Raw genomic sequence first — 6385 nt, forward strand, 5'->3', positions numbered from 1 at the left:
TGAATGAGAGTTTGACTGTGTGCTGAATCTCTGAGAGATCCACAGCAGATCAGCAAGGATTTCTGAGTCCTGGATACTTAACAATGTGATGGATGAGACCAATCCAGCCAAAACGAATTTGTTGTTCTTTAGGGTGACCCTAATTGGGTTTTCCAAGTCCGGCAAGATGTTCAAAGAACAATTAACCCAGACCGTCTCCAAGATGCATTTCTTTTCTAAAAAATACTTCTTGGAAATTCTGCTTAATATTAAGATATTTGAAGAATTTGGGTGGAAAATAGGTTTCTGATTTCTCCCCCACTACTTTCCGTACTTTATTCTAAATTGAGATGCCAGCTCTCTTTGGCAAACTTTTTTTTGTTTACTTTTGAGTGCTGAATATTTAGAATTTTATCTGTAGACATGCACGGAGGAAGACTGTGCCGACTGCAGAATTGGGAGAGGTTCAGCCAAGGAAGAGATGGGTGTGGGTTGAGAATCAGGGAGGAAAATGGAGCCACAAGGACCGCCGTCTCCGCCACGGCCCGCACAACCGTCTGGGACCATTCAGCCGCGATCTGACAGGTCGTCCTATTAACATGTCATCAAGCACCCTTATGGATGGGTGCCCCGTCTACAGCGACCCCCGAACGGGGTGCGTGAAGACGCCAAAGCAAGTTAAACATTATTAACCAAGAATGACGGCTACGTTGCTTGTCAAGAATGTAAGAGCATGATTTTGTAAGAAAGAAGATGATGGTGTGTTGGGTGGGGGGTGGAGAGAGAGAATAGAACAAGTGGGGGGAAATAAAGATCAGGTTAACTGTTTAATCACTCTACTGGGTTTCTTTCCCTCCTCCATTTTAATTGTCAATGGATTGAGGGATCTGGTCAGTTCCATCCACTTTCTAGCTGATCACTTCTGGGCTAAAATCTGATTTAAAACACAAGTTTTTTTTTAATGGCTTTATCCTGAGTCAGACCATTGGGTAACACTGCCTGGTAGACACTTATCAGCACCAGTTTCCCAGCCTATCAGGAACAACCCATACACTCCCAGCAGCCTGAGGACAAAAGGTGATAGCCATTACTGTTGCAGAGATGTGATTCAGGCAGACTTTCGGGACCGAGCCATCATGATTGGGGGATGAAGGCGGGGTTTTGCTCCACAACGACCAATCACAAGAGAAAGGAAGTGTACAGGCAAACTGCGGGAAGGGTGAACACCTTCTGTAACTGAGGTTTTAAGGACTTAAGGAATTCCCATCAGGGTGGAACAGCATCTTACTGTGAATGGATATGTTGGTACCCCAGTATATATCTATATGCTGGAAATGTTGTGTGTAATGGCCGTGTTCTTTGGTTGACTTGAGGACTTTTTCTTGAAGATCTGGTAAGACTCCGGACCTCATGAATTTGAATCAAGGGTGGATCCAATTAAGTGCATGAAATGAAACCCTTCGCTTCATCTGACTTAGCTTCATACAGTCACCCTGCTCCCCACCTTAGCTTCACAACAACCCTTCAAGGTATATCAAGTTTGACTTGAGGTCATCCAACAGGTTCCATGGATGAATGAGATCTTGAACCTTGATCTCCTTGTTTCCGATCCAGCACGTTTGATCCACACAACTGACCTCTTCTCCTCTTGGTTCTTAAGATGAGTTTTCCTTCCTTCCTTAAACCACAAATAACCAACGTTGGCAAAAGTTCCTTTTCTTAACCAGCAGCTTCTGGAGCCCCTGGCTGTGCCGGCTGGAAGCCTAGAAAAATCCGCTGGTAAAAGCCGATGACCATGTGAATAACAATAAAGAAGAAAGTGCTCAATCAAGAATCACAGAAAACCAGGTTTGGGAGACCTTTTCTGCTTTCCATTTAAATTTGGGTTGTCTCAGAGCGCCCCCTTTCGGATCTTAAATAAAAATCCGAGGTCACGTCGTGTCTTAATAAGAGGTCCAATCAAGCTTTTAAAGATCTCCGAGCAAGAAAAGACCCAGAACTTGGAAAATTCAAGGTGGCTTTTTTTTTAATACTTAGTTTTTTGCTGGTGTTGTTTTTTTTTCAGTCCGGAACTCCCAAAATGCTCCTTCCCCGGCCTGGCTATTCTGGGAATTAGAAACGAAGAATGCAATTGGACCCAAGCTCTGGATCATGATGCGACCCCAGAGCATGGGAAAGGAGGAAGGTCAAGGTTTTAAGAAGCAAGTCATGTGCTCCGTGGTCGAGGAGCAGCTGGTGGTACCCAATGCCTCTGATGCTTCTCGTAAAGTTGCACGACACATCTTGGGGCCGGCCCTACCATTAGGGAGGACGAGATGGCCCTCCTCAGTCAGAAATGCTGTGTGGTCACCAGTTTCTGCTGAAGTCCCGCCACTTCTTTTTAAAAGGGTGCAGAGTTCGGTTCGCTTCTGGAACGAACACAACTTAGAACCCAACGAAAGCCCATCTGGTCTGGGGTTGGTGTCCTCTCACCTTGCCCCCCCCCAGCATCACACATGAACAGGTACACTGCTGCGGAGTATGGAGGTTCCACTGCTAATTCCAAGACCAATGGAAATATTAAGAGTTTGCTCCTTGGAACAGACCAAAGAGCCACGAATTTCCTGTTTTGCGACAGTGGGTTATCAAATGCCTCCAGGGCGTGCACATCGAACTTAATCGCCCCTCCTTTGGGAAGGGGGGCAGGAGACTTCTTGAGAAATATCTGTGAATTCCCATCCAAGATCTCTCTCCGGTCCAAAGTTAATTAAAGACCTGGAGCAAATTTGTAAACATTTAAGACTTGTTTTGCCATCTCTCTTTTCCACCGCTCTGCGATGGCTGCCTAAATAAATATTTACCCCACCTGCGAGAGAAGCCAAAATTCTCTGGTCCAGATGCTGGGCTGTTTCCAGATGTGGCGAGTCTTCTGCAATTAAGCAAGCAGATATTCCCTCGATAACCCCCCCAAAAAAAAAACAACGTACAGTTTGATCCTTTTGATGAAGACATCACAAAACCCACAAAAATAAAATTCAGCGCCCCACATTTCTGTCTCGTCGCTCCTTTCCCTGGGAATGGGAGGTGGAGACCAGAGAAGACCAATGATCTTTTTTTATTTTTTTTTTTGAGTCAGGAGCTGGCAACCCAAAAAAAGAGCAAGATCCCATTTTTTGAGGAGAGAGATGGTGATTTGGACAGTGCCCAGGCAGAAAAACAAAAATCTGGCCACATCAGCAAAACAAGGCATAATGAAAGAAAACATCGTGAAGCAGGACTTCCCTGCAAGTAAAAATCAAGTGTGTCAGGGAACAGATATCACCAATCCAGATCTTGACATACTAGCGTTCTACTTGCGCAGTAATTTGAACTCTTTCCTTTTAGCTGGGGAATTTTGCTGTTTTCACTCAACACTGATAGCTTAAGAGCCCAGTATCTCCAAATTCTTTTAGGACTATCCCGGGAGCAGATGATGGGGAAACATATTCTGTGGCCTGAAATGGGTTCAGCCACAGTACCCATTATCCCCATTCATTCATCGGGTTGGCTGGACTCCCAACAAGCAGGAGCTGCACAGCGTCCACACCCAATGCATCGTGAATCTGTAGAGGGTTAGTCTTGACGGTCAACAATCTGTAGCATTCTGATTTGCTATGACAAGTCTCATCAGCCCCAGGCTGTGTGGATAAGAGCAGGGGACGATAGGAAGTGTATGTGTGTGTGGGGGGGTTGAACAGCATCAAAAGAGCTGCACGTGGCTGGAATCTCCGCATTCAGTCCATCTTCCATAAGGTACCACGGGAAAGCTATGCACCTCTCCTCAATTTGTCATGCTTTTGCAAACTCAGAGGCACCATTGATTTTAAAAAACCCTCTGAATTAGATAAGACCATGATATGAACCAAACATCAGTTCCTCCAGTCTTCAAACTGTGTTTTCACTGCAAGAATTCCCAGCATTTGGAATACTTCCACCAAGAATCAGCCGGCAGGTGGACAATGACAGGAACCTTGTGGCTTCCCCAATTTCCTGTTCAGAAAGCCCAGAATAGAGTACTTCAGTGTGTATGTATGGATTCCCAAATTCTGTACAGGATGGACTAACACAGTAAAAGAAGCCATGGTATTTTGTTCGCAGGGTGGGAGATCATTCATTCATAGCATTCCCCCCCCCCCCCCAGTAAGTCAGAAAAGCCTTCCTCCAGCACTCGAGCAGCTGTTCCAACAAAAATTGGTCATGGTACCTTAAAGGTTTTGTTGGGAAAAAAAAACATACACGCATCACCCCAAAGGAGCCAGCTGGATCATCACAACTGGTCGTGCAACAAAAACCTTCGTGAAAGGGTCACACGAGCATCACTAGGCACAAGCTGATTCCAAACAGGATTCTACCCTATGTGGTTTATTGGGTGCAGGTTTTCCTGGATCGCTGCCCGCCTCAGCAAAGGAACGGAAAGCTTTTCACACCACAAGCCTTTCCAGGGCCGGATCCTGCTGGCCAATGTGGAGTGTAATTATTGTAACTTTTGACGTGCTCTGCTCGCCCTGCGACTGGCAGCTGAATGCGCCAGGGCCTGCACAGTCCAAAGCAACAGCTCTTGAAGGCGCGAGGCAACAAAACCAATCAAGATCCGGGCCTTATGCTTTCTAGGAAATTTTAAAAAAACTTTTATTCTCCATCAATAGCTCGCCTCCTCTCCCTCACTTGCCCCCCCAAACTCTAGAGACATAAAACCCCGAAACGTCGTTGTGCGGGACTTACACCCACCTTTTGGATTAATTCCAACGCTGCTCTCTCAGAAGCCCCCCCAAGAATCCCCCAAATCAGGGTGTGGATTTAAACAGAATTGTCAAGAGCGCAAAAAAACCCCAACATGGTTGTTTTCACAACAGAAGGAAATAAGAAGACTTTGTAGAAGCATACAAGAGATGAAGAAAAATACAGGCTGCAGAGCTGAACCACGAGAAACAAGGTTTGATCCCAAGCGAACAAGCAAGCAAAAATGAAGGAATCGAACACAACAACATCTCGAAAGTGTTTTATAAATACAGATTTTTTTTTTAAAATCACTCCCTGTCACATGGGTCTTCCCCCTCCCCTCCCCCCACCACCCCAATAAGGTCTTCTTTCAATGGTGTTTTCCTCCGTAGTCTGGATCCTACCCTGTTAGCGCCGACTAACCCACACCTCTTTGTAGACAAAATTGGTCAAAGCACACGTTCGTTGATTTAGCTAAATCTACGTGGCTCATGGGTTCGTTTCATACTCTCCCTCCTAGGCGTCCCCCTCCGATAAATCCAGCATAATCAAAAAGCTATGCCACAGAAAAAAAGCAAGAAATGTGGAAAGAAACCTGCTTTTTTTGGGGGGGGGTGTCTGAGAAGAAGCAGAACGTCACATTCTTTTAATACAGGAGATAACCTTCACTAGAGCTAAGCAGGAAGTTTTAGCAGAACAAAGTGGATTCTCCTTTTTTTTTTTTCTTGTTGTAGAGCAGTGGTTCCCAACTGTGGGTCCCCAGAGGCTCTTGGACCGCAACTCCCAGAAGCCTTCACCATCAGCTGTGCTGGACCAGGATTTCTGGGAGTTGCAGCCCAAGAACTTCTGGGGACCCCAAGGTTGGGAACCCCTGGCTTAGAGGTACAGAGAGCTTCCAAACTCGCCAACGTTCCTCTTGACAAACATCTGCTGTTGTTGAGAAGGCACTAGAGCTTTCCTCCAGGAGGAGGAAAAACATCTAGGGGAGATGAAAGGCGAGGGACCCGCTTGCTATAAAATAAGGCTCAGGCCCCTCGATCAGGCGCGTTTTCCACAGAACGAGTGGTCCTAAGCCAAGCGTTCGGGCAAGAAAACGTCCGGGGAATTTTGGCCACCGTTGGGTCATCTCTTGCCCGTGATCAGATGATTGAGGGTTGCGTATGCCAGGGATCTACCCACTCCGGGCCCCATCCTGCCACCACAGCCCTACAGGACTGATCTAAGATCCTCCTTTTTTTTTTACCCTCAAACTGGGCAAGGCTAATATACCCAACGTAGACTGCATGACCCCCTAACAGGATGCCAACTCACTACTGCTCAAACACTGAAGAAGGTAATTATCTAGACAGTGTTGCCCAACCTTGGGTCCACAGGTGGTCTTGGGACTCAAAGCTCCCAGAAGCCTTCACTACTACTGGCTGGGCTGGCCAGGAATTCTGGGAGCTGTAGTCCCAAGAACATCTGGGGACCCAAGGTTCGGAACCATCGATTGAAGAGAAGACCTACCAGTCAACCTCCAGTACTTTTTTGGGGGAGGGGGGTTAGGAAGGAGGGGAAAATTCAGAATTCTTTAGTTCTAACCATGACTCAGAACAGGGGGAGGAAAGCTAAAGCATCCAGGTGTTGCTGGACTCCAACTCCCATCAGCCCCAGCCACGAGAGTCAGAGG

The sequence above is a fragment of the Pogona vitticeps genome, chromosome 7 (genome assembly GCF_051106095.1).
Source record: "Pogona vitticeps strain Pit_001003342236 chromosome 7, PviZW2.1, whole genome shotgun sequence".
Lineage (NCBI taxonomy): Eukaryota > Metazoa > Chordata > Lepidosauria > Squamata > Agamidae > Pogona > Pogona vitticeps.